The following is a 17,765-nucleotide window of genomic DNA, read 5'->3' on the forward strand; positions in this document are numbered from 1 at the left end:
AGGTAATTGATACATGGAAACAAAGGAAAAACAATAACAGTGAAGGGGGAAAGAAATGCAACCATAATGAAACACAGAGCACTCAGGGATACAATAGGTACGAGGAGCTCCGGGGTACGTGAAAGGTGTAATGGTTCCAGGACTTACATTTGGAAATCCGACTTTTTTCTTGAAATAAAGGGTACAGTCAGGACTCGATGGCAACCAGAGGTCAGTGGGAGGGCTCGCATTGGGCGCTCACGGGAAGACTACAAATGAAGCTTGCAGAGTGATATGGGCTGGACAAGTTTTGAAGTGAGGGAAGCTCACAGTAAAATTGACTATGAAGAACGACTGAGGAATATGGAAGGAAGTAAATGGGCTGGGAGAGTGTTGAGGTATTTACACAGGAAGAACATTGATTCACAGTGGAGGAAAATAACTAGGAAGCTTACCAGCAAGTATGCTGCCTTCATGATGAGCAACACAGCAACAAAGAACGTCAAGCGGAAAATCAGAGAATCGGAAATAATCGCATGGGTGGCGGCAAAGGAAAACAAACCTGCCATGAGTAACTCCTTAAGAGGAAAAAACGAAATCAGGAAAGAAAAATTTATAACTCAAAGGGAAGGTCATTACTTTTCGAAGTGAGATGAGGATGTCTTAGAACGAGCACCTATAAAGCGAGATATAAGAAGGAAGAAGCATGTGCTTGCTGCCGTAAAGCTAGGGAAACGATGGAGCACGTTTTATTTTAATGTGAAGATAAGTGCCCAGCGGTCGATTCAGGCACCACTGGCCTCCTTGAAGCCCTTGGGTTCCGCAAGAGCAGGGGGAAAGTAAAAATGTCCTTAATAGAGATTAGTAAGAGGCCATTAGAATATTGGTAGAAGCAAAGTAGGGAAACTACAAAAAAAAAACGGAGACGTACAAGAACAAAGTTCACAATAGGAGATCAGAAAATGTGGTTATGAGAATACATCGTGTTTTTTTTCCTTTCCTTTTTTTTTCTTCTTTAACCTAGGTAGGACATTAGGTAGTATAACATGATGAGCTTCCTGGCACAACCCACCGCCTTGTTCCAAAGGGCACGCTCATAACATCCATCCATCCATCCATCCATCCATCCATCCATCCATCCATCCATCCATCCATCCATCCATCCATCCGTCCGTTCGTACGTCCGTCCGTCCATGCTGTGCGCAAAAAGAAAGAACCAGAAAGTTTACCTTCGCGCATAACTTTCGCTGCAAGCGCTTCCCGGTAAAGATTACGGTTGCATAAGCTGCAGTTACCGGGAAGCGGCCACTGTGTTACCGGTCTACAAGTAGCGCCGCGCGTCGCGGCTCTGCCACTCACTGCGGTGATCGGTGCTATGCCTCAATATATCGGGAGATGAAACGTGTATAGAGCTGCGCTCAAATTTCGCATCAAAGAGTAACGTAACCGTCAGTGAATTTTCAGAAAGATAACGGCAACATGTAACATGAAGCTGAGTAAAAATTGCTGTTTCATACAGAAATAAGCTTGTATATTTATGGCATACATGAAAAACGTAATAGAAATTATTCAGAAGCGTTTTAATGAAAAATTGGGGCATGACTCATCTCACGATGGCTGTCGACGGTAATGCGTTAGCATTGACTCGATATAGCGGCACACCGTATTGCCGCCGTCCAAAGGAGTTATGCATGAAGCGTGTATTGCAGCAGGATTCCTCTTTTGCGCTTCCCCAAGAGAACTAGGTGACATCTAGCGCCGCCGCCACGAAGCCTACGTGCGTGGCCTCCTAAGTGCATGGCGCACCGGTGGTTGCAAAAGCTAAGAAACGCGTCATGCGACAACCTGGCTCCTTTCTTGCGCTTCTTTATGGACGCGCTGTGACACTTAGTGGCACTGCCAGAAGTCCACGCCTGGCATCCGAGACTAGACGCACGACACCTGTGAATACTCAGAAAGGTTACCTGGCTTGCCGCACACTGAATGCTACATACTCAGTGACCAACGTTCGCGAGATGTTCATTGAAGAGCGGCACTTACTAGTGCATTTGTGGCGCAACCTGCTAATAAATCGGGCTGCGGTCGGTGAGGAAACCTTGTGACGTGAGTTCAGTTCCGCTGACCACGGAGAAATTTAAAGGGGTGGAAACATCAAAATTTTCGTTCAGGCGTTTGTCGATTCAAACGTTGCGTCATGCTTCAGGGAGCACGATACACACAGTGGGATTCATTTATATCCGATAAATAATTTAATAATAGCGTTATTATACCGAGCAATTTCGGTTTCGGTTTCTGGGCTCCGGGGGATGCTATGACGTCACAGAGGAGGAAGCGCAACATGGCTTGGTGACGTGGGCCACAAAAAATAGTGACGTAAAACGATGCTGCGTCGTCTGCTCGCGCGTACGCATGCTCTCCCAGCAGAGGTAAACAACTGGCGATTTGAAGTGCACATAGCGATTATTATATTTATTGCGAAGAGCGACAACAACGGTAAGAAAATATTGCGGCTTGTGAGAGTCGGTGGTTCATTCCGAAGCGCCGTAAGCTTTAGCTTTGAAGTGCACCGGGAAAGGCCTTGCGATGATATCGGCGGCGCCGAACGATCAGAGGCGGTGAGGCTGCCGTCGGTGCCAGAGTGACCACTCCTCGGTCGCTGATTGGCCGCTTCGCCGTACGGCTCCCGCACAAATGGGCCGCGGGCCCGTCCTCTCTACGGCAAGGAAATCTCGCCGTTCGCGAGCAAAACCGCCGTCGCACGGGGGCCCGCGAACGGCAAATGGCGTGCGGCGAGTTTCCGTGCCGGTAGCGTGGATGGGCCCTCACAGTGAGAAAGGCCAAGCGAACGAAAGACCGCTCCGAGCTGCCGAACTATGCGACTATGTCGTGCGGCGTTCGTGTTGTCCACTTCTCTCCTCTTGTGTCCGTGTCTGCACGCCTTACCCCTTTTTTCCATTAAGAAAGGATTTCTGTATGCCTGTAGCTCGGTCATAGTGGAGGCTAAGCTCGGTCGCTCGGCTCAGCAGGCTCCGTAATCGGCATTTCATCGCTGCTCATCATACGTCACGTTTTTGGGCTAGTGTGCCATGACGTCAATATTTTCGTTCCTCCTCTGTGACGTCATAACTGCCGCGCTAGCGATGGGTCTCGACCATGAGAAGGAGTGTTTAATGACTTTTTGGAGCTGAATTAAAATTATTTTGAAACGTTTGCAGCGTCCGATACTTCGTTCTGGGTGTCCTTGCATACGGAAGCAGCCTACAACATGCTTTCTATAGCCTCAAAATTTGGTGTCCCGACCCCTTTAAGGAATATTTTTCGTCATTGTATAGAACGGCACATTCTCAGTAGTACATAGTTACCCAAGTTATCGACAAAGACCCTCATTGAAGAGCGGCATACACAAGTATATGGGAATGTAATGCAAAGACAAGTTAAGGTACGTTTCCACAGCACGTGAGAATTCCGGGCCGACATTTCTTGCCATCGCCTCAAGGTTGGCCGTTCATATATTCATTAGCCAGGTTTTTGCAGCCACGCAGATATTGAATCCTTCCGTCATGTTCTTTGCTGTGTTGTAGTTAAGTGTTGCATAATTTGGTTCTCAAGTAGGAGGAATGCAATTTCTTGACATAGTCGATAGCATAAATCATTCTCTGGGTGCGGGCTTGTACTTAAGCCCCGTCACCCTGACACTACAAGATTTGCAAATTTCGATTCATGATTTTATCCAGAAAAGCCCTCTTGCACTGGTACTATATGAGACAATTCCACAAGAACAAGTTAAATAATCACAAAGTTGCAGCATTGGCAGACAATTCAAATGACCACAGCCTTGTGGAAAACCATGTAAAGTAAATAAAGAATTACGAGTTACAGGTGCTGCGCGAAAGGGTACTGAATTTATCAGGCTCGGTTTCACCGACTATGTCTGATGGCAGCTTATTCCAAGCAGATATTTTTCGGTGAATGAAAGACTAAGCGAAATGTTGTGAGCGACACATGCAAAGCTTTAGTTTGCAGGTTTGATCGCGCCGATGAAATATTAATTTCCTGACGTGTTGTTAAAGACGTCATTATGATGGGAAGCGTTACAGTAAATTTATGAAATAGCAGTAGATGACTGGTGCGATGGCGGCACAACAGGTCCTTCAGCTCGGTGCGTTCTTTTAGGGCTGTTACGCGGGAGTAACGTGAGTAGTCAGGAGAGATAATCGAGCAACGTCGTTTTGAAATGTTGTTAATTAGATGTGAGTGTTCAGCGTCCCAAAGGGCGGCAGCATATTTTCCATGGTATAAGCGCCCAGCTTATATACTTTATAACCAGAATTTGAAAAAGAAAAGTAACATCCTGAGCTAGTAAAGCGATCATTTAATTTTGTTTATTATTATTATTTTTTTTCTTTGAGTGCAGGCTGACAGCGTGGTTGACGAGAATTGGACAGGGGAGAAAATATTATTTTTTTTCTCACTCGCGTCAGTACGAGTCCTTCAAGGCGGAGTAAAATGACGATGGACCCGGGCTGTTTGTCACTTCCATTTCTATAGCTAGTTTAGAACTTATTTCGCGCGGAGGAAATTACAGTCGTTAGTCTGGTTGGGCCTCAATTTTGCTGCATCATGGCTGCGTTTGCGAGCAAGAACAGCACCAAGTGGATGATTTATTTCAAAACCCATTGCTTTGCTGTTCCAGCCTGTTCATTCCAGCCGTTGTTTCTCATTGTTAAATGGTTAGGAGCACCTAAACTATGTTTCCTAGTGATGTCATCTAGATGTTAATGTGTTTCCAAATGAACTATGCTGCCAGTAGCCCTAATATCTGAACAGACACATTGAATGCATTCATTTATGTGCAAGATACTCAAGGAAATATACTAAATAAGAAATACTAGTGCTAATGAATAATAACTAAACACTGAATAAGGCCAGTCAGTTCTGAGGAAGCCCGCGAGCTGCAGGAAAGGGCATGAAAAGGAGAAATTGACTCCTTTCTCAATTGTTTGTACCATACGCTATACCTTACTATCGCTTTTATTGCTTCGCCTTAGAGCGGCACTGCCAATTTCTTTTTTTTTCCTGGTGTTGAACAATAGCGGTGAAGCAGCGAACGCGTTTCCGGTCCTGCCGCTCCTCCAGCCCCTCATTTATAACTGAACAGAATAACGTCGCCTAAAGAAATATATTACCTACAGGGACAATTAAGTTACCAAACGAGGAGATTTATCGCGTCATGTCTTCCCTTTCAACTTCCAGTATGTTTCCTTTTGTTCTCTGTCATATGGATCTTTATATGTCATCCACTTTAACGTTCTCCCTTGTTTCCCATTAAACCATTTGCGTAACATTTACACATGAAAAAGTAGTATGCATCCTATTTCAGCAGTGTGTTCCAAGGATCAGTGAAGACTTGACTTCTTGTCTTTTCACATCAAGTGGAGTGAAGATGAAGGGCTCCTGAAATGCAAGTCATCCGTCTTTGCAAGAAGCGACTATGCGACGTCAGTTTGAAGCAAAAAAAAAAACTGTCGTCACGTAGGGCAATAATTTTAGTGATAGGTGCGAACAGTAACGCATCTTATTCCTTTAAGCCGTGCTCAGCTTCAAGGAGCGTATAGCATATACAGGATGTCTCAGCTAAATTTATCCAGGGTTTAAAAATATGCAGATGTCACGTAGCTGGACAGAACAAAGGTAATGTTGCTTGCCGTCGGTGGGAGATACTCAAACTATTTTTTTTTTCATTCAGGCTAATTAGAATATAAGTCTTAATTGCTTAATCAACTTACCAAATATTATAGGTTCATGAAAAGTGTCAATGAGAAAATTGTTGAGCGAGATGAAAACCTCCCGATCTTGATTTCTGTTCCTCAATACGTGCTACACGACTGTGACTGTTACGTGATTGTGAGGCGGCCAGGACTCAAAACATGAAGACACCGGCCCACCGCCAATCTCTCTGAGATGTAGAGCAATAAAGTTTTTCCATTCCATTCCATACGTGATTGTGAACATGTGAAAGAATGCCTATAGGGGCTATTTAGTTTTCGTGCAATTTGTGGATATTAGTAAGCCAGAATATAAGGATAAATATGAGCCAAATAAGTGCGTGCCACAAGTGAATGGCTGCTGGACGCCTTCTGCACGTAACCACTGCCAAACGGTGAGATAAAGTGCATTTCTAAAGAAAGAGGATTAAAAGGCAACACTTCATGGCATAAGTGAGCTACCTCTACTGAGAAAGAACTATAGGTGAACTAGAAATGTAAAAATAAACGTGCAAAAGATGCCCAGTGGCACCCGCTTATTTCCCTCATTCCTCTTTCGCCTCTTCATATTGGTGCGCTTTGTTTTCTTTGTTGTTCTCGTCGTCCGGCGTTGAATTCCTTTTCTTTTTTTGACACGCACTCCTGACACAGCTTACATGTGGATCCATTGACATGGCGCAATGAGTAAAGAAGTGTAGCTCTTGCATGTGGGTGGCAGACGCCGTCCCGCACTGGAATGCGTTCCCGAATGGGAATGTGCCTCTGTATATAAGGAGGCAAATGACCGGGCTACTCGACTGCAGTTGCTGGCACGCGCATAATTCGGAAGCGCGATCATCACCCCTAATAAAGCGCCTATGTAACCAGCCAGTTGCATGCTGCACGCGACCTACGCCTATGTATCTTTACATATGTGCCACTTCGCTGCTCACCACAACCGCCTCGACCCCCCCCCCCCCCCAAATAGGGCACCACGGCAGAAATTACGCGCTTTCGGCACACCAACTTTACGTTCGCTTGATTAAGCTGTGGGATGGCCTTCCTCATAATGTCGTTCACATTGGCGACCTTACAAAATCTGGATATAAATTCACCACCACAATTTTATGAGCATTTTTCTGCTATTATGTTTTTTCCCTTATTTCTCGCTTGTTCAACCCATACTTGCGCATCGCTAACTGCTGTAAATCTTTCCCGTGTTCTTACAGGCATTTTTTTTCACGTGTGTCCGTAGTATTTTTTCATTCTGACTCTATAACGCTTCTGCTTGTAAATATATTTTTGATACCCCCGTTTCCTAATATTTCTAATGGAACCTGTGAGGCTTGAAAATAAATAAATGAATAAATAAATAAATAAATATACATTCTATCCCCTTCTGAAGAATTCTTATCTTCTTGTAGTCATGTGCATCACGAACATCAAAAGTGTACAGCAGTCTGTCCGAACTAAGAAATGCATTTCAGGATTACCCTTGCCCACCTAAATTTATGCAGTGAGTTATAGCTGTTTGTGTCCTTGTTGTTGCCGGTATTTTTGCAGCAGAACTGTGATATTCCTGAAAGTACAACATTGTTGTGAGATAAAATTTTTGTTGTTTCCTTCTGCTCTTTTTTAATCTTCCTTTTCACACTGAAGGTGCACCAACTAAACGAAAAATCATGGATTTCACGGTCACCTGTGGCACTGTGGTGATCTTGGCAAGCGATCTGTAGCTTTTGGGCACTAGCAGTATAATTACCCACGCGTAATTATTCTGTACGGTTACTTTCACTTGTAATGCTCTGACAATATGGCCTAACTTGACGCAGAATGAGGTTGATGATCGCCACAAAAAAGAACTAGCGAAGGCGGATTAGAGTTAAACAACAGATCGGTAGTTTGTTCTAAGCCAAAAAGACGAATGTCTGAAAAATTCATCGGCCGCACATCATTCGTGTGCTAGATGAACAACTTGTCTAGCGCCGCACCCACGAACTAAAGCGCAAAGCTTTAGAGAGACCTTTACAGCGAGGCTGTTTATGCGGACTCTGTACCATCGTATTCCGACTTCGCTAAAAAGGGCCACGTGACCTAGCGACAGTGAAAAAGAAGAGCTCAGCAGTGGGAAAGGATTCGAGTGACCACTTTCCCCCCTGTGAGAGTGATATCTTATATGCGAAACTTATAGGGTTGCCTTACGGTGAATGTTCGGTGATAGAGCCACATCGGCATCGAATTTATCGACGATTGATCCCACCGTGTTGCGGAAGAAACAAATTTTATGCTGGCGGTTTGCGGCCAACGAACTGTGCCGAGCGATTAAAACGCGATACTAGGAGCGCGTGGCTGCCACTACTTCGTGCGCCAGCAAGAAGTGTCGGTAGCCACGTCAATCGTAAAACCAATCCAACCAATCGTCAAAACTATTGCAGTGCCCGCATTTCCAGTGGTCGGTCTTGCTCTCAATAAACGGAGCTTTAAATTAGTGGTTCCGCACATTCCATCCCAGCTACTACTCAGGCGTACGAGTAGTGCGTACTCATGAGGAAGAAGCTGCCTACTGAAAAAACTACAATGAGGTAAAAGAATGGTGAAACAAAAGACTCACAATATGGACTGCTTGCGAAGTTTGACTTGCATTGTGTAACGCTCGGTGTAACTTCACGACCATCTTCGTGGACTGGAAGGGGCGGTAATTTTTTCATAAGTGCTGGCATTCACGACCTAAAAAAAGCGCGTCAAAAGCGAAATTAAAGATTAAAGACGAACCATGTAATCTGATGTAAAATTATATCATACAGTAAGCTTCAAATATATGAGCTGTTTATTACACGCAAGGACTTGTAGATCTGAAGGTATCCATCACTGTACGAGCTGGTGACTCGTTTGTGCGACCGCGGAACACAGCGCGCGAACCTCGCTCGCGACAAGAACATAGTACGTGCCACACCGCACGCGTCAAGGTGCCCAATTAATACGTCATTTGGCGTAACATTGCACCGGCAAGTTGTGCTTGCAATGTATGAAGCACACATTCCGTATAAGGCGTCACCGATACAAAATAACCGTACTTCGAGTCGCGCACAGTGACACTCCCATGACCGCACTCCTTTCGGAGCTTCCGCAGCGTTACTGGCGATGTAGCTAGGAAGCGGAGTGTTGGATCCTTAGTGTGAGAAGGGTTCGCTTGAGTGGCGCCGTTCCAGTAACTTCCGTAAGTCTTGCGGAAAGCCTGCTCCGTGGCTTCTCGGCTTCCGTCTGCATATTTTTGTCTCTTCCTCCACGTGCGTAACCTTCCAAATCATGGCCATTATCGATCGCGCGGGAACGCATTCACTCTAATGCGTTCGCCGTCAGCTATGCCCTCCGCGTCATTACCACATTCCTGCGGAATCGCTCGGTGCTGCCACGTGCATCGCATCGACGACGTTATGTGCGGCTGAATATGGTAAAATCGGGCAGTGTTGCGAGGATTATATCGAGATAACTTGGAAGTAGGGGAACATTCCCTAACAACGTTTTTTTTTCTTTTTTTACATATATATGAGAGAAGTCTATTACGGGATCGCCTGAAAATGTTCCTGTTAGCAAAGTGAGCCCCATGGGAGGCGTTTTCTGATAATGAGAGTATTAATTGGATATTTACTCATGCAAATCAAGGGATAACACTGCGACTGAATATCAGTGCGGCGAGTGAGGTGAACTTGGAATATCACGCATCCGTTTATCGAGTGAGCTTTCGTGTGCACAAAATGACCGTTATAAAATAAATTCTGGGGTTTTACGTGCCACAAACGCCATTTGATTTTGAGGCACGCTGTAGTGAGAGCCTTTTCTAGAAAAGTGTATAACCAGCTCTGTCTTACCAGAACTCACCTACGGGGCAGAAACCTGGACGCTTAGGAAAAGGGTTCTACTTACATTGAGGACGACGCAACGAGCTATGGAAAGAAGAATGATGGGTGTAACGTTAAGGGATAAGAAAAGAGCAGGTTGGGTGCGCGAAAAAACGCGAGTTAATGACATCTTAGTTGAAATCAAGAAAAAGAAATGAGGGGCATGGGCAGGGCATGTAATGACGAGGGAAGATAACCGATGGCCATTAAGGGTTACAGACTGGATTCCAAGAAAAGGAAAGCGTAGCAGGGGGCCGCAGAAAATTAGATGGGTGAGTGAGATTAAGATGTTTGCAGGGACAATCTGGCCACAATTAGCACATGACCGGGGTAGTTGGAGAAATATCGGAGAGGCCTTTGCCCTGCAGTGGGCGTAGCCAGGATGATGGTGATGATGATGCTGAACTGAGAGCCTCCAAATTACATATTGAGCAGCTGGGGTTAATTTGCCAATGTCTTGCACGATGTGATTAGTTCAATTACGACAAAGTATTCCCCTACGCCTCTTTTCTTCGGTGACTTCAATATTCCTAATTTCGTTTCGAACAGCGGTCTACCTCGGTCATTATCATCCTCTTCTGATTCAAAATAGTTCTTGAGAGTTTGTACTTCATTATCGTTAACTCAATTATTAACCCAAGCCACAAGAGTAACATCAAATTCCGCCAGCGTTCTGCATTTATTTGACCAATGGTCTTGATTGTGCCTCTGTCATCCGTTACTTACCAGGTATTAGCGACCATTTAATACTAAATAGCCACCTTGATACTCTCTTACTGAAACTTCCGAAATGCAACAAAATAATATTTTAAGGCTATTCGAAAGCACCCCCCCCCCCGCAACGTTTGAAAAAATAAAGAAAGAGCTGAATGCATTGCTCAACATTTGCTTGGGGGATTTTGATAATCGTATTGTGCAGTCAACGTAGAATATATTTTCGGTAGAGGTAAATCCTTTAATAATTAAACGCATTCCAACCCCTACTATAACTTGTAACCTGCGCGCGCCTTCGTAACACAATCATCTAAAGCGGCTATCCATCATAAAAAGACCGTATCATTCTGCGACGCAATCACTCACTGACTCACGTTGGAAATTGTACGCATTATCATTTAACGCCTATGTAGCCGAACTCGTATTCACTGAAGAATCGTTCTTCACTACGTTACCATCTGTGCTAACAAATGTAAAAAAAAATTCTGGTGCGTCGTACTCTGGCTTTCCAATTATTCTATCGCTTTTAAAAAGTGCTCTGGTAACGCTGTTTTAAAAAACCTATGCGCAACTTTCCTGAATATTGTTAAAAATTTCGCGCGCATTGGCGATATTTAAATGCATGTCTTCGATTGCTATAACTCCATAACTATGTCTTCAGTGGTTGTAGAAGTTCGTGGTGTAATTCGACTAATAGATTTATTGAAGACACTATCGTCACCCGGCTTTGATAACACCTGTGCTATATTTCTGAAAACATCTGCTCGTATTGCTCCATTATATTAACTAAAATATTTTAGCAATGGCTCAACATACCTGCAATTTTTTTCCATTGGAACGACAATAAAAAAAAAAGGTGTAGTCACCCTATAATGGTGCCGGCTACTCATTTTCGCATAGCAGAAAGAACAATATAAAGATACACGCAGTAAACAAATGAAAGGAAACCACGTCATCAGGCCAGAAATCTAGAGCTCACAATCCTATACACGCACAAGCAATAACCACTGTTCCGTCTGAATGGAAAACAGAAAAAATCCTTTGGAAAAATCTGGCAGCAGCACGCCACCTACACATTATCGTCCCATATAATTAACCTGTACCTGCTGTATATTAGTAGAACATATCGTTTTTGCTAACCTTGCGGATTTTCTTGAGTCTAATTCATTTTTTGCGCCATCACAAAAAAAGTCTCGCAAATTATTTTTATGTGAATCGCAATTAACACTTACTTGCAAACTACACTAAATGCTTGACCATTCTCTCTTGCTGATTGCATCTTTTTAGATTTTTCGACAGCCTTTGACAAAGCATGTAATGTAGTTTTACTTCATAAAATATGTAAATTAAGCCTTAATCGTAACCTTCTGAAGTAGGTTGAGTCATTTCTCCTTAATATTTTCACGTTCGTAAAAGCTAAGGGTAATAACTCAGCTCATAGCGACGTTCAGTCCGATGTTTCACAAGCTTCCCTGCTGGGGTATTACCTTATCCTTATTATTTCTTATCTGCGTCGTATATTAAAGGCACGTTCACACCCTAGGTGGAGCGGGCAAGCGGAGAAGCGGATCCGGCCAAGCAACCGCGGATTTTCCGCTTTGCGGAAAATACGCGGCCGCTTGGCTGAGTCACGCACGGACCGATTTTTTCCGCACGGACAAGTTGGCCGCTTTGGCCGCAGCCAGTCAGAACCCGACACGGCAGAAGCGCTGGTGAACGAATGTAAACAAATGTCTTTCTCTGAGCTTTGCGCTTCTGTTCTTGAAAAGCGCCAAAACGGCAAGTTGGGCCAGTTGGTTTGGATTCATAGTAAGGTTTGTTACAGCGCAACACACGACAAGGGCAAAAGAAGGTATAAAACGACGACACGGCGCCGTGTCGTCGCTTTTTACCTTCTTTTGACCTTGTCTTTTGTTGCGCTTTGACAAATCTTGAAAAGCGACTAGACAAGTGGCGAGTAACATGCCAACGATCTCGTCTTCTTCCTCGGAGCTCATCATTTTGCAGAAGTAGATAGCGGACGGGAGCGCGCCAACCCACGACGAAAAAAATGTCGAAAGCGCGCGTACAAACCCAAAGTGCCGCGAGATGGCGGCACGTCCCTGAAATTGACAACCCGGCTGGTCTGAACTAAAGCCCCTACATCCACGCGCCACAGTGTATGGAGGGGCTTTAGTCTGAACAGGCGCGGGCGCTTGCCGCCTCGCCGCTTTCAAAATCCGCTTGTCCGCTTAGACGCTCCGCTTTCGGTGTGAATGTGCCGTAAGGGTTTAGCTTCAGCAATGACATCTGGCATACACTTATTTGAAGATGACTGCAATCTTCAGACAAATAACTAAAGAAAATGATATAACCCCGCTGCAGGCCGACCAGCAATGTCCGTACTTGGTGCGACTGTGGCGAATGGAACTTAATAGTAACAAGTGTAAATTTGTGAGAGTATCCCGATCTAACGATAACCTGCCCATGTACTACCTGAGCAACGTTGCTTTAGAAACAACAGCTTGGTCGCAGCGGCGATCACAGCAACGTATGAGGAAGCGAGTGTACGATTTCTATGGACTCGCCGCTGTGGGTTAGCGGCTATGGTGTGGTGCTGCTAAACACGAGATCGCGAGATCCGATCCCGGCCGCGGCGGCGGCCGCATTTCGACGGGGGCGAAATGCAAAAACGCACGTGTCACGCGCATTGGGGGCACATTCAGGATCTCCTGTTGGTCAAAACTAATACGGAGTGCCCCGCTGCCGCGTGCCCGATAATAAAATTGGTTTTGGCATGCCAAACGCGAAAATTCAATTCTGTTTTTATTACGCGCAACTGGTACCAGGATCACTTTGGCACGCACCGTCCGCTTCTTTGGTGGGGCAGAATTTTAATGCAGTATCAAGTTACAAAGTGCGTTTGTCATTCAAAGCCAACAGAAAGGCGTTCAGTGCTGTAGAAAATGGAATGAAAGGATTCAGTAAAAAAATAGCAAACGTAACGCCACAGCGACTCTTTGTCGACAACGACAATTTTCGCCTTGAAGGCACAATCGGCTTGTGAGAAGCAGTTCTCTTTCTTATCGCGTGTTTCAGTACACGACTAGCATGGCAGGCTATTACGGAAGTGTAGCGGTTGGCTCCGGCAGTTTTTCACGCTTTCGCACAGATTGCGTTGACGGGGCAGACAAAAAAAAAAAAAAAAAGGCACCAAGGATTTCACATACAAAAAAAGATTCCGCTTTCGTTGACAAAGCAGCCGTTTTCTCGACTCATTTACGCTAAGTTCATCCTTCTGACATCACATATATTTAGGTAGGCAGAGCAAGCACAAAGGGAAAGTCATGCTCACGTAAAAAAAAAAAGAACGCTTACCCAACACTCTTTTTGAAATATGAGCTGGTGGTCTGTGAAAGAGAATGCGCTGTAGACGTAACAAGAATAATGACTGGCTAACAAAACTGCTGATAAGACGCGAGTAGTCGTAATGATAGTAACATACACTGCCCTACGTGACCCGTATGTGCAGTGCTTCATAACTCTCGATTAGTTCCGCACGAGCGCTTTACTGCAGTTCGCTCCCACGAAACCTGTGCACAGACACACTTTTCAGCAGCCTCGCAATAAGAGTCTCTGTATCGTAAATTGAGCAAGTGTACCTGCATTTCACTTGAAAAGGCGTTTACTCGCGCCATGGGTATATTCGTGGGCATCTACACAGCATTTCGTTCCGCTAAAATAAAACGCTTTACGCTGCTTCTGTCTCAAGAAGTGTGCACAAAACATTTCCAGTTTCTTTTCTGATTGGTCAGCGCGCAACAGAAGCTGAGCCTTTGCATTCTCAATTTATGCGAAATTCCGACCATACTTCTTCGCCTAAAGATGCCCATGCCTGGACATCTTTAGCTGCAGCAAACTTGCACATTTCGGCAGTAGAGCTGTTGGGCAGCCTTTCCTGGAATTCCATTCTGTAGTTCGGGACGCGGTTGTGCTCGTTTCCTCTGGTGCGAGGATACTCAATTACTTCAAAAATTGCAATATAAATTTCGGGTCGGCGTAGATGTGACATAAAAGGTTTTAATATCCGACGAATCGCAATGAGCGTCTCAGTGTGTTTCAATGATTCTATGACTGAGAAGTGTAGTTAGGTTCATGAATCCACTCGGCAACAGCGCCTCCTATTGGCTCCTGCAGCTCGCCCCGGTTACCTGCTCAACCCTGGAAGCAGCATAGCGGCTGTAATCATGAAACAACCTAGCGGAAGCAACAGCTCTGTGCAGAATGGCGTCGTTATCTTAAATAACACCCTGACCGCGAGGTCTGCATTTCATGACCATGCGTGTATACAATGTGCAAATAAAAACCTCGGGTCACATTATGGGCGCTCGTCTGCATGCCGACGGTCTTTTATTGCATTTACGATGTTGTTTTCTTTAACCGTCGCTTGGTGGGTGCGCCATTCCGCGTTACGCCATACGTCGCGGCCTCCTGCCCGCGACGCCCGGCCATGGCCGTGTTTCCGCCGCTGCTTATGGGGAGTGGTGCCTGCGCTAATCTCTGCCCTTTGTTGGGCACTGACTTTTGGACGTAGTAATACTAATTGCTAGCACGTGCATTCAGTCCAACAATGGTTTTTCGCGCAGTAATTCATAATTTATTCACCATGAAAGCGTGTAAGCGTTGTTACGAACGGTTTCAGAGGGGTCTAATGCCCTAGTGGTTTAGATGAGGATTGCTGAAATATTCCGGGAAAGCTAAATACATAGTGCTTGTTGCGACGCCTTCGTTGGTGTTCTGGGTGCAGCTTCGGGTTAAATTAAGTCGCTATGTACAGCTATTGCGCTACACAACGACGCCTCAAACTACTCCCCCCCTTCCGCCCCCCCCTTCCCACCCCCTTCTATTTTTTAGACTCTCGCAATTACACATCGACAGAGTTCGCACGGTTCTGAGTTAATCCAAAAGGTTTTGTCGGCGCCAAAAGTACAACTATAAGGAGGCTTATGGGATCAGTTCCTTCGTAAAGCTTAGGACTGTTTTGGTAACAGTAGCTCGGCAATATCTCGTATTGTGACTCCTTGCAGCTTCTGTTATTAACAGCGCAGCATTATACCAGTTGTGTTCTTGTATAATAATAATAATAATAATAATAATAATAATAATAATAATAATAATAATAATAATAATAATAATAATAATAATAATAATAATAATAATAATAATAATTTCTTCCATGCAATACGTTGCACGCAACTTCAAAATAAATAAATGACCAAAATATATTTTAACAGGATTAACCGTAATGCTTCTTTATTGCTTGGCTCATATGGTTGCAGTTAATATAGCAACCCTGGCAACGTACAATACACGAGTGCTCTCGAGTGAAGCTAGCTTACCAGAACTTTGAGGAACCACCAGGCATTGTTTGGGATATCATTGGCCTTTGTGAGATTACAAGAACTCATGAAGCTTTTACAGTGCTGACTAATAGCCCAGTCCTATGCTATAAAGAACCCCCCCCCCCCCAAATAAGCAATACCGGGCAGGTTTCCTGATCCATGAGGACATAGCGGGCAACATTGACGAATTCTACAGCACTAATGAGAGGGTAGCAGTAGTCGTACTAAAACTAAATAGGAAGTATAGAATAAGGGTGCACGCAAGCATACGCTACAACACCCAGTAACGACAATGATGAAATATAGCAGTTTTATCAAGATGTGGAGTTCCCGATTTGAAAAGCGCGAACTCACCATACTGTAGTCATAGGCGACTTCAATCCAAAAGTGGGGAAAAAAATCATGAGCCATTCCACTCTGTGTAGGTGGTTGACCAGCGAAGCTGTTTAGCACATGACACGGAGGTGACACATAATTTTGAAGAAAGGTACAAACTCATCTATTGTTTCAATGGGTGGTCATTATTTTCCTCGCCACTGCAATCATATTCTTTGACAATGTGAAATCGATGCACGTACGCCGCTGGATGGTCGGTAGGGCCATACCAGTGTGGCATCGTAAGGGGTATCTCTGCAACAGTGAACACGTAAACCGCTCCCTTTTTGGTGTCGACACATCCATATGGAAATCACCGACAACGGCAACAAGGGTAATGTCATCTCAGCTTTCACACAAAGTGAGTAGCCATGAATCTCATGGGACTATGTGTCATTGCATTATTTGCTTGCACATGAGGGTATGAGTCATTGCTCAAGGGGGTATGAGCCATTGATGATGACACTTTTCGGAATGCCCTTCTGTATGTTGTATGCGCGATTCTAAAGAATTCAAGTACTGTTCGCTTCACTTTGCTGAGTGCTTGCAGCCTCTGCCTTACGGGGCTATGAGCCATTGCATTATTTGCTCGCTTACGGGAGTATTAATGCGTTCGGGGGTATGATCGATTGATGATGATTGCTTTTGTTCAAGGAGAACAAAACTGCGCAGGACCCTAGCCATATACAGCTTCGCTGTAAATGCAGGCTGTTGAAAAACACTTGGCAACTACAGCATTGATTCTAGGAACACTAAAGGAGATATGTTGGTAGAATTTCTGGAAAGGAACAGGCGTGAATAATGAACACCTTCTTCAAGAAGCGTAGCTACAGAAAGTGGACCTGGAAAAACCCCACTGGTGAAACAAGAAATGAAATAGATTTCATACTTTCTGCCAATCGCAGCGTTGTGCAGGATGTAGAAGTGCTGGGTAGGGTAAAATGCAGTGATCATAAGTTAGTGAGGTCTAGGATTCAACTCAGTATGAGGAGAGAAACGTTAAAATTGGTGAAGTGGAAACAGGTCAACCTAGACGCAGTTAAGGCAAAACAGGCCAATTTAGGCTGGTACTTGCAAACAAATATTCAGCCTTAGACCAGAGGTATGAGGATGGCATTGAGGTAATGAACGAATCCCTAACTAGACTGGCTTCAGAAGCAGCAGTTAAAGTAAGAATTAACGCAACTAGTAGGTAAACTCTCCCAAGTAACGAAAGAACTCATAAAGAAACGACAGAGATTGAAAGTGAGCAACTCAAGTGATCAGAGAGAATTTCCTAAACTGTGACAACAGATCTATAAGGGGAAAGTAAGGGATATTCGAAATTCTAACGTAAGAAAGAGATTCCACTGCTACATTGATTCTGCACAAGAAAAGTACGAAGATACCTATATAAAAAGGGTTCAAACAAGGAAACACAATCTCTTCAATGCTATTCATTGCATGCTTGGAAGAAGAATTCAGGCTATTAAATTGGACATGCTTAGGAATGAGGATCAACAGCGAATATTTCAGCAGCCTTCGGTCTGCAGATGACATTGTCTGGTTCGGTAACATTGGGGAAGAGTTACAACAAAAGACTGAGGACTTAACATAAAGAGTGCAACAGTAGAGATGAAGATTAATATGCAGAATACAAAGGTAATAGCCTGGCAAGGGAACAACAGTTCAAG

The 17,765-nt window shown here is 44.5% G+C and overlaps 1 long non-coding RNA gene across 1 annotated transcript in view; it reads right to left on the reverse strand.

Moving 5' to 3' along the window:
* LOC142581825 (uncharacterized) overlaps positions 1 to 8,380 on the reverse strand; it is a 40,337-nt gene extending 31,957 nt beyond the window's left edge. The window contains exon 1 of the long non-coding RNA XR_012828301.1: positions 8,335 to 8,380. This is a non-coding gene — a long non-coding RNA (uncharacterized LOC142581825). The remainder of the gene's footprint in view (positions 1 to 8,334) is intronic.
* Positions 8,381 to 17,765: the final 9,385 nt, after the last annotated feature.

This window comes from Dermacentor variabilis, chromosome 5, assembly GCF_050947875.1.
Source record: "Dermacentor variabilis isolate Ectoservices chromosome 5, ASM5094787v1, whole genome shotgun sequence".
Classification (NCBI taxonomy): Eukaryota; Metazoa; Arthropoda; class Arachnida; order Ixodida; family Ixodidae; genus Dermacentor; species Dermacentor variabilis.